General features: G+C 46.1%; 1 protein-coding gene across 12 annotated transcripts in view; it reads right to left on the bottom strand.

Annotated features, from left to right (window-relative positions):
* FGGY (FGGY carbohydrate kinase domain containing) overlaps positions 1 to 18015 on the bottom strand; it is a 325223-nt gene that overhangs the window by 279581 nt on the left and 27627 nt on the right. For 2 of the 12 annotated variants that reach the window (XR_009725433.1, XM_061353417.1), the window contains exons 1-2: positions 16799 to 17121; positions 12336 to 12465 (exon numbers count right to left, since the gene is read on the bottom strand). The gene's annotated coding sequence lies outside the window, so the exon portion shown is untranslated. Of the gene's footprint in view, positions 1 to 12335; positions 12466 to 16302; positions 16388 to 16798; positions 17122 to 17192; positions 17428 to 17856; positions 17996 to 18015 lie in introns of those variants that run through there. The other 10 variants (XM_061353407.1, XM_061353412.1, XM_061353408.1 and 7 more) reach the window with 9 other exon arrangements.

The raw sequence follows: 18015 nt of genomic DNA, 5'->3' as shown, positions 1-18015 counted from the left end.
GTATCTCCTTTACTACCAAACATGTGAATAACTTGTTCTAACATGTATTACAGGCCAGACTTAAAGAATCAACAGTATAAAAACAACATTAAAAAATACAGCCAATGTATTAAGCCAATGCATGGCATTCTCTCTTTTCTTTGTTAATCTATACCATCAGTACTGTTAACCCCACCTATTAAATCCACAGGCACTCCCCAAGCACTGCTACAAAAGGAAAATCAGCTAGAAAACACCTTATCACCTGAGACAAAAAAGAGCAGATGGGGATGGTGTGACAGGTTCATAAAGAGCAGCAGTATTTCATCCTTGTAACCTTGAAATCCAGTTTTGTAATAACAGTTGTTTGTGCTGCTGATTTCCTTCAACACCTGTGACCCTGCTTGTCACAGCCTCGCTGCCTGCTGGAAACTTGGCAAAAGACAAGAGAGGAGATATTAAGGAACCAATGGTACATCCTGAGAGAGGCCAGAGAGTCCAAAGGTTGAACAGAATTGCCAGGAGCAGTCTGATAAGCTAAGGAGGTATGTGGCTGGGAAGAGACAAACTGCTGCACCCGAGTGCAGTGTGTTCAGACTCTGCACCCCAACACCTCGGAAGAGCACACGCTCTATCCAAGGGCTTTTCCCAGAGAAACAGAACCTTTTCAAACTCCTTTCTGAAAAGAGGAGGTGACCACTCAGTGCACTGCACACACCAGAGTTTATAGAACCATAGAATGGTTTGGGTGGGAAAGGACCTTAAGATCATCCAGTTCCAACCCCCTGCCATGGGCAGGGCACCTCACACTAAACCGTATCACCCAAGGCTCTGTCCAACCTGGCCTTGAACACTGCCAGGGATGGAGCATTTACCACTGCTTTGGGCCACCACTGTGCCGGCAGTGCCTCACCACCCTCACAGGCCTTAAATTTGGAAGTACTCCTCTTTCTCAAATGAAGCTAGATTTGTGATTTAATAAAAGGAAAAACACCCTGTGGGAAACCTCCTCTGGATTAGCATATTCAAACCTTCCCAAACCCTGGCTCCTGTAAAGAACTTGTCCTTACAAAAAAATGTGTCAGGCTGTAACTAAGTTGTAACTTGCCATGTGAAATAAGTAAGGCAATAATCAGATCCTTCAGGAAGCTTCAATTAAACCTGTAAAAATATCTAATAAAACATTCAGCATTTGAAGAGGTTCTATTGAGAAGGAGAGTTTAGAACTTTGGGTTCATGTTAGGAAGAGCATGAAGCATTAACAACTAAGGGGTTTTCCCCTGTTCCTCTCCATCACTCAGTTACACTAGCACAGCTTTTTGTGAAAGCACACTGTAAATCTGATCAGAAAACTCCTTCAGAACAAATCAAACCAAGAACACAGAATGCCCCCCCCCCTCCCCAAATAACCGAGTGAGCACAAGTGAAGTGTCAGTGCAGGAGTGGCAGCCAGGGGAGGGAGGAAAAAGGACAGGAATTGCTTTGAGCTCATATTGCTGCCAAGTACTTTCTGTTATAAAGCCATAACATACAATGATTTCAAGACTATGGCTCTGCACTGCTTCACACCACGAACCTCTTTTCCTATGTGGGATCCTATAGGGATCTATAGCACTGCAGAAATGTGTCCGTGTGGAGAGGCTCGCAGACCTTAGATGTTTCACTGCACACTGCTTATTCACTAAAGGAGGGGATAACCCCAGCACTGCCTGTAAACACAACAGCTTCCTTGAGACGCAACAGCGAAACCCGTAAGCATGGGCTCTCCTTGTAAGCAAAACGCCTGCCTGGGGAGCGCTGCCCTCCCCAGGGAGCTCCGCTGTGGGAAGCAGGAGCAAGGAACTGCCTTTTTAGGACTGTGGCTGAGCGGAGCCGGGAAGCGCTAGGGCAGGAGCGGGGCTCCCGCAGCAGCTCGCTGGCCTTACAAGGAGAAAGCCAGGTATTCCCCAGCCCGGCCCCAGGAGCTGCACCGCGAGTTAAGGTGAGGCAGGGCTCGCCGCAAGGCTTGGTCCAACACCAGCCAGGGGGGACCCCTTGGCCACAGCCACCCTCCTGCTCAGCGCAGCCTTCCAGCCCCCCAGCATTTCCAATGGGCCTTATTTGGAAGCGGAGGAGTTGAATTAGTTGAAAGATCGTTTTCAGATCTGAAAAGCCAGATGGTTTGTGGGGGAACTGTGCTGGGTTTGAATGTGACATTTTAAGGCACTCAAGGCAATGTTTTGGAGCACAAGTCTCTAATGTCGGGCATCTTTTAGGTTCCTACAGGAGAGGCCAGGTTTCAGAGGGGATGAGCAACTGGATTTTCCAAAGACTTGAACAGGAGGAGCAGGACTCGAAGCCTCAGACACTCAGCAATCTGTTTAAGCAAGCTTTAGGAACACATGTGATGAGGGCTCCTCCCCGGTTGCCTAAAACTGAAGGCTGCTTGAGAGAAAAGCAACACCATTTTAGTTCCATTCTGTTGAAGTTACATTTATTTTTATTTCCTGCCTTATTTTCCTAGGGAGCAAAACAACCCAAACCACCTCAGGCCAAATCCATCTATACAGGTATATGCGTAAGCAGCCCTGACCATGAACTGCCCCATGCTGTTGCTCTTCTTACCTTCCTTACCCTAGATTTCAGAAGAGAAGGCCATGAGGAAAGAAGAACTTCCTTCCCCCAACAATATCCATTTTAAGATTTTATTTTTAAATCGTTCGGAAAATGGCAACAAAAAGGGAATGTCCTGGAATATTTTTCCTTGGCAAATGAAAATGAATCCTTTAAGATATGGTTAAAAAGAAGTCATTTGCAGTGTAACGTTAAACTGAGACACTACCCATCCAAAGAATAATACAATATCCCAGTTCTGAATATGAAATGCCATACTGAAACTCACAGAATTACCCATACATTTTGCCATCTTCGTTTCTTGAGGCTAACCTCTGCTGACAGCCTGCATGGAGATGCTGAATAGCACAGGTTTAATTGAAAACAGCAACTTTTAACCTGGAGATAGGAGAACTGCTTGATGGTTTTGATCTGTACTGCTTTTAAATCCACAGACACGTGGCTGCTCCACATCACACACGGTGCCATCGTTGGTGCCTTCAGGTAGTAATTGCAGCAGGAAGGCCAAAACTTCGGTTAATCTTGCCACATCCCACTTGCAACATATTGGCAAGAAAACATGGGGAAGTAGTAATTATCCATGGATAATCACAGGGCATCTGTTTCCAGGATTCCTTGTGAAAGGCCCATCAGGAGAAAAGAGGCCACAGACAACATGAAAACTTACATTAAACAACTGAAAAATACCTAAATACATGACAAAGTCATCCAGGATGAGCTCAGACACTGTGTAGGGCCTTCTGCAGCTGCTGATGGGGTTGGGATTGTATGTCTATAGCTCCAAAGGAGCACTAGGATAGTAATTTCATAAAAGGAATACAAGTTTTGACACCAGGTTTCATACTGTAAATTTCTCCTTGCAAATAACTTGCTTGCCAAAGCAGTGCAGCAGCTAGAGAGGGAGAAAGGAGGGCAAGCTATTCCCCTAAAAGCACGGACTGTGCTGCTCAGGTACACAAGGCATTGCTCCAGAAGTAGGGAATGCTGGCTCATTAGCAGCAATGAAAAAAACCCCTCTGAGGGGATTTTAAAAACAACAACTTCCCAAAGCAAAACATGCATATGTACCACATGCATTTGTTTATGCAGCTGTAATGAGTGATGAAATCCATTTATGAGCTGAAGTCACAAGATTCTAAGCTGGTCTTTGTTTCATCTCAGTAAGTCCTGACATTTCCCTACTACTTATAATAATGTGATTTGGAGCAACATTTTCAAACTTGAGCACCTGGGGTTTAACAGTGCTTCTCATCTGCTTTGCTGAGACTGAACAGTCCACTCCTGAGCCTCTGCTTTGATTAAGCATCCCAAAGACATACAGAAAGCTTGAGTTTAACATCCGCTTGCAATTCTTGCATCCAGCATATATGCTGCAATTCTTACTCAAACTGAGACTCTCAAGCTGCAAAGCGTGTAAATAGAAATCAATGAGACCATTAGTGGAATGAATACTTTCAGCATCAGCCCTTCTATAACCACAAAGTCTATCCAGATGGATGCCCTTAAAAGACTTCAGAAGGTTTGCCACAGACAATGGCTTTTGTTCCAGCCTCTCGCTGTGACTTGGGAGAATAAAATAAAGATAACTGCAGCTGGTTGCTGCTTACATTAATGCAGCATTAGTGCCCTGAGTAAGAAAGGTAGGACAGAGTATGCAGGGGGTGGTAAGGCTCAGCACAAGTAACTATGGAGTTGTATGTTTTGGTGGATTTATAAACTGTGCTAAGCTTTAGATGTATTATTATATAGCTTTCTGATTCAGTAATCCTGCATTATAAATCAAGATCACATTTTTAGCTTTGATATTGAGGAGAAAAAATAAACAATAATATAATTATATATATATATATATATAAAAGCTATCTGCCTCTGCTGCTCTTGCCATTACTCTGCTTTGCAAACAGATCTGATGTTTTGTAAGGATCAGATCAAACCTAAATGAACACAGGTTCACTGTTCATATAAACAGAGTGACTTCTTTATATTTCTTTTAAGAAGGGAAAATAAAATAGACTCCTGACCTGAAGAGAACACCAACCTACCTAATGCACAAGAGCAGAAGATCCCAGACATAGAAAATACCCTCTTAGCCTTTAAGGTCTGAAGGGAAGTGTTGCTGTCTATTCTGTTCCTCATGGCTGGCTCATTCATTTACTGCTCTCCAGTCCTAGATGAGTGAAGAGGTGGATTTTACAGTGTGTCACCAAGTCAGGATGGCAGCAGGATATAAGGAAAATGCAAGGCTCTTTCACATAGGACATTTGTTCTAAGCAACCTCCTGCTTATATGCAAAAGCATGAAGTCCAAGACAATTTCTTCAGCAGCTTGGACCCAAACTCAGGAAAGCTCTAAAAAGTTCAAAGCCAATAGCTATAACCAGCAGAGGCAATATCTCACCTGACTAGCACACAGTATGTTCCTAGACTTGCCTTTTTTATGCCCTACCACTACAGTCCCTGATGAAGAGTCCCTCTCAAGCATCCTTGTAGACCCCCTTCAGATACTGGAAGACTGCTCTGAGGTCCCCACGCAGCCTTCTCTTCTCCAGGCTGAACAGCCCCAACTTTCTCAGCCTGTCTTCATATGAGAGGTGCTCCATTACTCAAGTATGGAAGTCACACAAAGCTGTATCAAACAAGAGTCTGTAATATTCTCAATGCCACATCAATTTATATATGCTACATATATTCATGGGAAAACAAACTCAGATGCAACCCTCCCACCTAAATTCTAAGTCTATAGGGATTGGATTTTATATTCCCCCAAGGATGTGGTTATGAGCAACCTGATCTGGTTGAATATACCCCTGCTCATTGCAGCAGGGTTGGCCTAGATGAGCTTTGAAAAACCCTTCAAGCCCAAACTATTCTATGCTTCCATTTTCCTTTAGCTTTTGAGGATCTACTACACCAGTGTGCCAGAAAGAAAATGCCTGTAACTCCTGAAGTCAGAGAAACAACTGAAAAACATGCATCAGTAGAAACTGCTGTTTGAATGCTGCTCCACATGAACTAACCCCAGCTGAAAAGCTCTGAAAAGGCACATTAAAAGAAATATAACTGCAAGAGTGTTAAGTAAACAGCTCTCTTACTGGATTTGCTGTAAGTGGCTGAACCTTTCTTCCCCTTTCCACATTAAAGGAGAGCCCTAAACCCACATTTTGCATATTTTATTAGTTCAAACCTTTTCTAACATGGTTCCCAGGGCAGACCAAGTCTAATGAACTTTAAAATACTGCTGTAACACTGCTCTGCAATAACAGTATGAGAAGCTGGTGGAGTGTGAACAACAGGACTATCAATATATGCCTAATTCCCAGACTCAGAATGCAATTCACCCTGCGATTCACAATTTATTGAACCTGAACTTGCACTCCAGCTCCAGTAATCAATGTTCCCCATCTCCCACCTCTGCTTTCACCAAAGAGAGGAATTGCACGTTGGAAGAAAGAAAAACATTGCTGTGCCTGTTTTAAAAACCATAGTTGAAAGTTACTTGAAAGGTCAGAAAGCCCCGAATGATCCTGCTAGGAACAGATTAGCAGGCAGAGGGTAGGAAAGGTGCTCAGGGGTGGATGGGAAGCACAATCTATCAGATTGATAACACCACTATGTATATGGTACAATTGTATCTTATCTTTCCAGCTCCACAACCCAAATAAACCACATGGAAGCCTTGGAGCCTGATTCTGTTGTCTTTAAGCACACACCCCTTAGGGTGGCGACCCAGGACACACCACACATCTTTTTACTTCATGTAAGACAAAATCAAAACAAATACAATCAGTATTTTTCCTTTTAGGACTCTCACGGAGCCTCTTTGATGTGTTTTCTCTAATAGTTTGCTCTCAGGGGTTCCTCTGAGCTTATAATGGGCTCGTTTTTATGTAACCTCTTTCAAGCTCCCAACACAGCAACTGCTGTAACAGTACACAGCAACACTACACCGAGGAATACCTTATCCAAATGAAACCAAAAGGGAAATTTAGATGAGTACATTCTGCTTAGGTTGGAATTTTGGCTCAGACACAAGAGTTCACACTCCTGCTCTTGTCAAAAACAAAAAGCAGCTCTAATGGAGATACTGAAAATGAAAGTATCTCTTCTACTTCAAAGCTGAAAATCTGGCCACTTCTATAGCATGTTTTGCTACTCTGGGAAATTTTGCTTATCTAAACCCATTCAGGAAGGGGAAATCCTCTGCTGCAAGCTGAGCGTGGGTTTGCCATTCACTTGACCAGACCCGAGACTCCAGCACTATGATTTAGTACCCGTGATATAAAACTAGTAGAATTTCTGTCCATCTGCTTGCCAACTTTTCTTTGGTTTAGGAGCAATCATTCACATTTACCTTTTATATTGATTTATCCCTCTTTAGGAGAGAATCCTCAACCAGATTACCCCATTCTTTTCAGTGTTACCAAACAGATACATCAGTGTACTGCAGGTCTAAAAGTCTCCAGATCTGCTACTAATAAAATGCCTGAAGTTAAAATAGGCACTGTGTAAAACCCACATAACTGAACATGTCTAAAATACCCTGTAAACAGCTGCCCTACACCCAAGCTGTCAGTAGATTCATGAGGTTGTAGAGGTAATTTCCATCTATCAGCTAAGCCAGATACTGATATTTCTGTTGTTCTCTGCTGTGTTCCATCAAGACACTACACATGGAGGAAGCAGGAGCTAGGACAAGGATGGGAATACTGCCTTCACGTGGGAAGGTGCCCTGTTAAGAAACTGCTTATTGAACCTGACAGTGAGGGCACAAACAACATCAGAGGGAGTGCTTACACGTGTACTCCCAGTAAAGGGGAGGGCAAGGCGGTGAAAGTCAGAGCTAGTACAGGACAAATACAAGTTAAAGACACTGTGTTCAATCTCCAGGGTACTAGTGTCTTTAAGCACTCCCAGTGTTTGGGGGGAAGAGGGAAGGAGGGAGGGATGAAAGGAGTAGGGGGAGCAGTAAACTCAACCGAGACTTTTCTTATGGTTTATATCACCTTATGTGGGAAAAATCATCCTAGAAGGAAAGCAACAAAGGGGTTTGAAACCAACAGAAAAATACTTGCTAAAAGGTAGCTTGCTCTTTGTCAAACTCCCTGATGCCTGCAAAAGCACCCTGAGCATGCACTTCACCAGACAGCTTTGCATATGAAATGCTCTGCTTCAGAAACAGTTGTGTATTTTTACCAGAGGGGGGGTTATTCCTGTCAATTGTCCTCTGATTACTGATCTGTGAGAAGCAAAAAAGGGGCACAGCTACCACAAAGGCATAAGTATTGAAGTTCATGGGATTTCCAACATTCACTTTCCTTACCCCCCTAAAACTTTAACCCTTGAGTGGATGCTGCCATATACATTTCCTTTGTTCAGCTGCCTGCTGGGCCACCTGGAAAGCATCAGCACTCGAAGAAGAAAACTGCTATTGTTTATCCGGCATTCCCTCAAAAGCAAACCTTGCTGTCCATTCCCATTCCCCAGAAAGGTATTTGGTTCTATCGGCACCCCTATCAAATTCGAGCGCAGAGACATGTTTAGGGTACGTGCAGCAGCTCAGATAGGCTGGGCTGTTGCAATCCTGTTGCAATCCAGTGCAGAAAACAGAATGTGAGCACTGGCATGCTGCTCCCACGCCCTCCCCTCTCCAGGCTTTACATTAACTCAGCGACACCCTGCTAGGCACAAGGTTTATTTACACAACACGAAGTCCTGAGACCAGCCTTTGTTCGACTGCACCTTTGACAAGGCTCGGGAAGCACCACGGACTATAGGAAAGGTGCATTAAGGACTGGAAGGCCCACGTATGAATGAGATGTTTTGAAACTCGCCTGATTGAGTTCCCAGCTGCAGCACAACCCTCTTTCAGCCGGAAGCTGCTGGGACAAACTAGCGAAGCTCCTGGCTTTCCCAGGGAGCAGTGAATTGTACTGACACGGTGGTTCCACAAGGACCTGAATCCAGGATATGCTGGTGACATCCTGAAAAGAAGCAACTGCCTCCCTCCCCAGCCATTCAGATGTTTTGCTGGGCTAGATTAGGACGGGATGTGTTTCCCAACACACTTCACCTCATGGCTGTGTCAGCGCAAGGGAGGGGACAGCGTGGGAGCCGGAAGAGGGCAGGACTCACTGACAGGCTCTTGGCTGCAGGAGCGGCCCAAGACACTCGGGGAACCCACGGCTCTGGGAATTGCGCACTCCCTGGTTTTCCTTAGAAATGCCTGCTCTGTGCATAGCACTTTAAAACCTAACCTGTGTGTAAAAACAGGCAAGAAAGCCCAGGTGCCAGCGTACTGGGTGGAAGCATCCAAGGGGGCTGTAGCTTCACCTCTCCAGGACGAGCGCTGCCCACTCTGTGGCACTCACCCTCTTCCCCATGGGGTGTGTAAGGCAGAACTCCTCCTGTGTGCTATGTGGTCATCTTGTTGAGGGTTTGGACTAATTCCAAGGCTTTTTCTTGGAGGTTTGGAGATCCAGAGAGGTGCTGGTTGCTGTGCCTCAGCTTCCCCCTTCTGGGAAGCAGACATGACAGGGATATATATTCCCTACCACAACTGCCATGACATCCTACAAAGCATTTTTGACATTAACAACTCCAAATCATTGTCAGAGCCTCTCACGGCAGAGACTTTCAACGTAAAGAAAACAAAAGAAAACCTCTCCAGAAAAGCAGGCCCAGAGCAACTGGGAGGTATTTGGTCAGAATGTCAGAGGGTGACCAGACAGTGAAAATGGCATCAATTTAAGTTCCAGTATATGCTTTACACAGGCCTGGGTCAGCTTCAAAATGCATTATAAGGCTGCTGAAGCAATAAAAATGTCAATGGTTCATCTCCTAAAAGCAAATGGGGCCAGTAACAAATATTTTATACCAATAAGTTAATCCTAGATCTTCTTCCAGAAAATTTCATTCCTTTTCTGTACCTTTTTCCTTAATGCATTGTTAAAAATAAAAATAGTCCTTTGTATACCACTTGTATAGCATTTATTCCCCATAGACCTGCATGATTTACTAGAACTACAGTCCCATTATGCCCATTTTACAGGCAGTGAAATCAAGCCACAGAGATAAAGAAAGTGATTAGAGGGCATGCAGCGAGAGGCAAAACCAAGGAAGACTAAAAGGGGTCTACAGGAACCTGGAGAGGGCCTTTTTATAAGGACATATAGTGACAAGATAAGGGGGGATGGTTTTAACCTGACATGGGGGGGGGAGGGCTGGATTAGACCTTAGGCAGAAGCTCTTCCCTGTGAGGGTGCTGAGGCGCTGGCACAGGGTGCCCAGAGAAGCTGTGGCTGCCCCATCCCTGGCAGTGTTCAAGGCCAGGTTGGACACAGGGGCTTGGAGCAAGCTGCTTCAGTGGAAGGGGTCCCTGCCTGTGGCAGGTGTTGGAGCTGGATGAGCTTTAAGGTCCCTTCCAACCCAAACCATGCTGGGATTCTGTAAGACTGCACTTCTGTTCCATTTCAGTTTATTCTGTTCTACTGCATTCCTCTACTGGTACACAGAAAATAAGATGACTTCTCATTAAACTCACGAGGTTATATTAAAAGGGCCAACAAATTTTTGCTTCACTTTGTAAATTCTCTTGGTTTTCTTGAAGGGATAAATATTCCCCACCATTACTGCTACAGGGTTAGGTAAATACTTCACAGAGAGTACGTAAATGTGAAATCCACCCCTGTTCTTATTAATATTTATGTAATAACCTAGGGCTGGAATTGGCTATCATTGGCTTGACCTCAGATCTTTGACATAAATGCCTATTTGAAGCACCTGGCAATAGGCTGGAAGCATCCACACCCAGAACTGCTCTGTCTGGGCTTGCAGTTTTGCCAGCCACACACCTTTTCCTATCCTGACTGTAAGGAACGCAGCAACTGGAAAACATCAGCACAAAACATGCTTAGAGAGAACAAGGCAACGTTGTACCATTAGCTCTTACAACACACGTGCTTAACCTCTCTCACATGACTTACCTGAGTCCACAGCTGAACAGAAGCCTCTGCAAACATGTGCACGCTGCAGCTGGTACCCAGACCCCTAAGCACCACACAGCCATTTCTGGAATGTCTTTCTAGTTGTGCTCTCTAAAAACAACCAAAAAAACTAAAGCAAAATTCAGACTAACCCTGAATTTCAATTAGCAGCCATTGAGGCCTTAGGCCTTTGCTTTATTATTGCCCTTTTATCCAAAAAAAAGTCTTTTGATCTCATGAACTTTTTTCTAATGTATTCAAATGTTATGGCTTTTTGTATCTGTTTCGTATGTCCTCAGCAGACTGTGTAAACAGCCCTGTGAGCTGACCAATGCATCTGCCAATCCACCACACGTGTGAGCAGTGTTCCTGTGGAGAACCAGGATCTCAGGTAGGGATCAATACTGAATTCCACACTAAATTTTCCACCTCTGCTTCTTTCTGAAACAAGGGCACATATAGATACTGCAGTGTTGGCAACTGCACACTACTCTTAATGAAGAGAAGAGGAAAGAATGGCAATTCTGAGGGGTGTGAGTATCCTGGTGGTTCTCCTGTGGAAGTCCTAAGGGACAAGACCAGGACATTCCCACCCTGTGAGGGGACAGGGCTGCCCTGACCAGTGGGGAGCAGCCACACAGTTGCTGTGTGATACATCAGCTGCAATCAGAGATCAGGTTTATTATGAATCAGATGGGATTAAGAGTAGCTGTTCAGTAGCATCTTCTCCCAAACTCAGGTCTGTAACTCTGCTTGTGCTTTCAGGTATTGTCCCACCCAGGCTGTGCCCTTTCCTCCCTGCAATGCCTTCTTTGCCTATTTGGCAACCGTAAGTGCTCCCACACCATGACTCCAACACAAATGACTGTCATCCAGAGTGAACGCTTCCATTTGAATTCCATGAGCAGGCATTCTGTAAACTTCCCTGCAGGCTCCACCACTGTAATACCTGGGAAGGAGCAACCTGCAGGACCTACTTTCACTGGGCAATGCTTTCTCTGCTTATTGCTACTCCTGTCAGAAACATTACTCTAATTCAGACAGGTGTCCTTACATCTGTCAGCCACCAGCCACTGGTGACCTTCAGTAACAGAAACTCAGTGTCCAGCTCCAAGCCTGAACCCACAGCACAGAGAAGGAAAACACAATTCCTCACTGGATATCCCTAAACTCTACAGTGCTTTACACCAGTCATTGGTCTCACACAGACTTGCTTCCTTTCCTTCTCCTGTTGCAAACACTGCTTTATCCCAGGTTGCCAGGAGCCTACTGTTCCAACAGCTGCTAAGACAGAGTGAGGTGTTAACTTTGACAGGATGCCATATTGTTTATTAATTAAAAATCCAAGCATGTGTATCCATTCTGAGACCTTCACCAAAACGGAGCTATTCACCAAGGGCTCTGAAGGGTTAAATCCAGTTCTTTTGAGCCTTTCAGTCACAACCGTAAATCAATGCATTTTGTTGCCACTACTGACTTTAATATGTGTTTATTGGACCATCAAAATGCCAGAAAGCAAATTTCAGTTCTCCAGTGAAACCACAGCCCAGCAACCTCAGAACAAATGCAGGCTTCCAGTGGGACCCTCATTCCCAAACACAGTAAATATCCTTTCAGAGGTGTTCATCCTTCTCCCCACCACTCAGCATTAGCAGCTTCTATTTGTAAGGGTAATGTTCTCATGCTGCCAGCTCACAACACTGAGGGCAGCCGTCTGCTGCCCATATGCCACCCGTCCTCCAGTGCCTCCTTGACCGCTTACCTGCACTCCTGGGGCTGCAGATCAGCTGCTATTCTGTCAGCCTGCTTTGTGTGTAGAGGATTTTTCTGACTGTAAGCTCCACAGGATGGGAATTTTGTCCAATTCTCTGTTTCTCAGAGCACCAGTTATGCTATGGAACAGAAATGATGAACACAGAGACATTAATGGTGTGACATTTCAATCTGTAACATCCTAAAAAGCATGGGGAGCAAGACCCCAGAGTTCCTTATCTCTAGACGCTGCAGTTAGCTTCTATTTGGTCAGGGTTTTGATAAAAAATGATAAAATACATACAGTTTGAATAAAAAATATATAGTTTATTACTTGTTTGAAAATGTATTTCTGGGCATTTTCAGTGACCACTGAAATCCTCTATAAAGCTACCTGGGAATGGGAAAAGTAATAGCGAGAAAACTGGATGAAGAGATGATCATATCAAATCTTTCATTCACGTGTTGCTGCACATAAACACACAGGGGTTGAATTGCTCAGGGAACATTCTTAAGAAAATGGAAAAGGTTTTTAGTGGTTCCTCCCTTAGTTCTGCAGTGTTTCTCTGCATTTACAGCCAAGTGTTACTGTCCTGCCCCAGAGGTAACCCAACAGGTCTTGCAAAGGCTCCTAACGTGGCCCCACCTCCGTCATTCCCAATCTTGTCTTTCTAACCTACTCATTTTCCTCCATTCCACAAACTATTAGTTTCAAAGAAATTCAGAGATTAATTAAAATGATTGGTGGGATGAGTAGGTGAGGGGGACAGGCTAAAGGGCTTGACAAGAAGAAAGATGAAAAGGACTAAAGGCGGACGGCTTGGTTATGCGATGAGTAATTGAGGGTGGAGGAGATGGACACGATATTCATTTACAAGTGCCTATAGTTCTGAGAAGCACTTTTCATGTGCAAACTGTAGACTAGCTCAAGACCAGCTTTCAGATCTGCTTCCAGGGTCCTTCACTTCAAGCTGTTAGTCCCACTCTTCCCCCAGCCAATGCATTCCCACCCCTCCCTTGTGTCCTCAAATATATAAATATTATGTATATTTAATTTCAGCTCAGCTTTCAGCCAGATTCAGTTCCTGGATCTCTGCTTGGCCACATGAGCCCTACTGGGAGCAAAGAGCAAAAGGAGAGGCCACGGAAGCTGGGGGTGGATGAGGTGCCACCTCTTTGCCGCACCTCTGCTGTGCTGCAGACTCCAGTGGACTTGGACTGACTATGAAAGCACAGGGAGGAATTGGGAGCAGGAGCACCCAGGAATTATCTGTCTTCCTTTTAGCCTAAGGAAACTGTTCTTTGTGCCCTCTCACTCCAGCTTCTTTTTCTGTGTTCTGAAGTAGTAAATAAAAGAGAAACACTCGCTCCTTCTGACTCTTCAAACTCGTCTTGCTCAGTTGGGGAAACCTGCTCTCTAGTAATTCCTTAAGCAAGTGAAAAAAAGTGTGAGAAGACCCAGTAATTCCCACTCTTACTCAGTTCATGCAGAGGTAAAACAGGATGTCACATTTGAATGCATTAAGTGAGTCTAAATATACCCTATATCATAAAAATAATTGTCTATATAAGAAGAATATGGTGGAAACATCTCTGCTGAGGGGAAAAAGCAAGAGAGTGGAATATAGTCAAGTTTAAAAAAGAAAAAAACTGTATGAAAATAAGTATTTCCTTTCCATGAGCACCTTTTCCAATACAAATGAACAGAATCTGTCATTTACCCCTTCTTCTTTCTTTTTCACATGGTCTAGAAATAAGCCAAAAGCATTTGTGCTACAGGAGGGGAAGAAAACAACAAATCCATTTACTCCTGGCCACCAAATATCATTTAGATGGATGTGGTATGTATAAGAAATTTTAATTTGTCCCTGAAAAGCCATTTAATTATTCAGATGATCTGATTGCTTCACTCAAGGCTTGCATTGATTGATTAGAGAACTTTATAAATCAAAATCTGCATTAGTGCTGCTCCATGCATCTGCTTCTCACAGCAACAGAGATACAGTTCATTTCAATCCCTACCCACAAGTTAGGTTAGTGAGATATGTAAATGGCTATGGTTTATAAATGGGTTTGTAATTCTTCCTTCATACTACTAAAGGCATATTCACTTAAGGACATCAGGAAAGGAGGGGGGGAAAGCCCTAAAGTAAGAGGTGTTTAATAAATCAGGGCATAGTCACCAAAATTCCCAGCTCCTTGGCTAGCGGCCAGGAAGGATCACTGTTCATGGGCAGCACTCAGTGAATCTCAGGGGCAGAACTTGGGGCACTTGGCTGAAATCTAAGCTGAGACCTCCCTAAGCACCCGCTCACCAGTCTCGTCCCGAATTAGGCAGAAAATCCCCTCGGAGCAGCAAAGAGCATTTGGCTTTGATTTCAGAGCTCTCGCCTGCTATGCACAACCTTTCTGACCAGCTCGGCTGTCTGTTGCCAGCCTCGGCCAAATAACCTCTAAGTGAGTAGCAATTAACATAATGAGTGGACTGATGGGTGTCCCCCATAGCTACAGGCCTCGGTAGCAACACGTCTCTGGCAAACTGGAATGTCTGGTCCTGAAACTCCACCTCTGCAAAAGGAAGGAAGTCGAAAATGGGTGGAGGGTAAGAAAAAAAAAAGGAGAAGACATTAAATGACTTTAAATGAATCCCTCCAGCTTGATCCAACATTCACTGAAGCTAATGAAAAACCTGCATTGATAGAATGGGGCTGAACTGGACAGACTACAGAGGCAGAGCTTTTCAGCTTATACAAATATGTATTAGAGTGATTAAAGCTACACTGACCGTGCTCCTTGTAGTCTGAACTTGGCCTTCTAGGACAAAGGAGACACGCAGAGAAGCCCGCAAAAGATAAACCAAACCAATGAAATTCCAACACATTAAATATGGCAATTAATCAGACCAAAATTAGTATTGTCAATACAGAAAAGCAACTGAAGCGAAGTATTTGCATGGCTTCCTATGTAACAGAAACCAGAAAAAAAACCCAAAACAAAACCTTTTCAGCTTAATTCTAAAACCATTCTTATTTTGTAAGAAACACGATCCACACAGCAAACTACTCAAAATTCACTCCTTACGTTTCTCCAGAGTTTCTTCTGTGCATGGACAAGCCCTTTATAAAGACCAGAAATGCACAGAGACACAACACAGATCTTTTATGGGCTATCTCAGGGGAGTTTGAGCACAGCAAGGCCAGCCACATCAGGTCGGACCAGATCCCCTATCTCAGCCAGGAGCCAAGAGCAGATACCTGGAGAGGCACACAGAACCAGGGCACCACACAGCAGGTTTGCCTCAGGATGCTCTCCCAGGCACAAGCTTTGGGATTTCCAGAGCTAACAGGCTGTATTTGATAGCCCTCGAGTGATTTCTGTGTGGTGAATTCATCTAATCACTTTAGAGTCCCCGAGTCCACACAGCGCTCTTGCCAAGGAGTTCCACAGCTGAGCTGCATTTCTATGAAGACATTTCTCTGGTTTATTCTGAACCTGCCAGCTTCATTTGATGCCCCTTGGCTCTTGTGCCATAAGAGTCAGTCACCAGCCTCTATTTATCTTTATGTAAAGCTTAAAAAGGAGTTAAACTGCTTCTAGCGTTCACCGCACTAATGAATTTCAGAGATTCTCTTATGCATATGCAACAACTCACTGCTCTTTAGCTAAACCATTGGCAGCTGATGCTCCAACAGCAGTTTGAGTCTCAGTTACCTGCAAGACAGGCAGATGCTGCCTATGTGAAGGCTGTGTGTATACCAACAACACACAGCAAACCCTCCCTTCGCAGCCAAAGCTTTGCATTTCATGCCGCGGGCTGTTAACACAAGCATAGAGAAGTGCAGGTATTATTTGCACAATCCCAGTTCTCACACAAAGTAACACCAGGGCCCACCGTGTGGTCAAATGAAGCCAGGTGGGAACACCCAGGGAAAACACAGACCAAAATAAAGGTACAACTTCAAACAGGGAAGCCAGACCTTCACTTCTCTGTCGCAGCTGCCCTTGTTTCTGTTTGCTTCATTGTTGCTTCCTACACTGTAACTGGTAATTATGTCATTATGTCTAGGAAAAAATAGCACCAGAGAATTTGAAAGTGTATTTTCAAACCTAGACAGAAGTTTGTCAGCTTCACTTATCGTAACGAGTGATTAAACCTGATAGACCAAGTTCTTCACTGGTCTATCCTACAACAGGTAGCAACAGCTTTGCGTTGTAAGCCTAAGGAGCACTTGTTGCACTGTTAGCAACAGTAAACCCCTTCAGTCCCTGTCCTACCCAGTGTTGCCATCTCGGGTCCTTAAATAGCTGCTGCACTTTATTCCAGAGGCCTGTCAGCATTCACAACTTCACACCTCCCAGAGCAAGGGTGTGGAGGGGAAGGTGAGGAGGGGAAAGGTAAGAGAAATGAACCCAGGCAGCAGGGCATATGCTTTATGAGGGATGTGCACGCCACGTTCAGCGTGGAGCAGTCACAGCGAACCAGAGATCACCCATCTGTTGCTCCCAGGTGAATATGCCAGCGCAGACTTTCCTCCTCGACTAGAATGCTTCAGCTCCAGCCTTTATTCTCCCTCCCGACTAACCTGTACATCCACAGTAATACTAGGGCACTCTGCCTAAAATTAGGCCGTGCTGTCCCCTCCCCTTGGAGGACGATTTTAGAGAAGCCCATCTGGAGCCGGGATTTTTCCTGTAGGCTTTACACCCCCTCTCCTCCTCTGCCGTCCTGGCGCGGCTTTGAGGCCAAGAACCTACAACCCCCACTACTAGCCGTGCCCTCGCCGACACCCCACAGCGACCAGGCGGTATCGGTCGGAGAAAGAGAGGCCCACACGGCCCCACAGCGCTGCTGACCGCCCCCCCGCACCTCACAGCCGGCAGCGTTGGCGGCGCCCCGGGAGCCGGGAGGCCCTTCCCGCACGGCGGGGCTCCCCCGAGGGTGAAGGCGGGCGAGAGCGAGGGCGAGGCCTCCACGGCCGCCAGCCCCGGGCGCGCCCGGCCGGCGGGAGGACAAGGAGGGGACGGGGGGACAGCGTGAGGCGCCGAGGCCCCTCAGCGGGGCGGGCGCGTAGGCGGGGGCCGCCCCGCGGCGGTTGGTGCCCGCCCCGGGCCCCGAGCACCGCCCCCAGCGCTGCCTGGAAGCCGCGGGGCGGCGAGGAGGGGAAATCACGTGAGGTCTCCCCCGAAGCACCACCTGAAGGGCCGTACCACCACTGCCGGCGGAGGGGTGCGGGGGGGGGCAAGAGGCAGGATCCCGGCAGCGCACAACCCGCGGCGGGGACAGGCCTGCGGGCAAACAGACGAGAAACCGGGAGGGAGGCGGCTGCTTGCCGGTGATGGGTTACGGGATGAGGCCTAGGGGCGAGAAGGGGGCAGCGGCTCCTCCGCACACCCCTCCCGCCGGGCGGTTGGTACGTGTCCGTTAAGGAGGCGCCGGCGGCGGCCAACCCGGTGCGCGCTCTGTACGCGGTAACCAGCTATTCAAAAACAAGACGTCAGCCCACAATGCCCCGAGCCGCCGCCAGCATTACCTCATCCCACAAGGCCCCGCGCCGGCGCTGAGAAGCTTCTAGGGGCGGGGTGGCCATGGCGACCGGCTGATCCGCACCGGGCCGGGCCAGCGGCCCGCCTCCCCCGGAAGAGGCGGCGGCAGCCAATGGGGAGCCCGCGGGGTGACATCATGGGCTATT

The sequence above is a fragment of the Neopsephotus bourkii genome, unplaced genomic scaffold (assembly GCF_033783945.1).
Source record: "Neopsephotus bourkii isolate Nb327-2 ecotype Australia unplaced genomic scaffold, CSIRO-AGI_Nbou_v1 NB_673, whole genome shotgun sequence".
NCBI classification, from domain to species: Eukaryota; Metazoa; Chordata; class Aves; order Psittaciformes; family Psittacidae; genus Neopsephotus; species Neopsephotus bourkii.
Note: the sequence above shows the minus strand (reverse complement) of the source record. Positions and strands in the feature narration are given on the sequence as shown.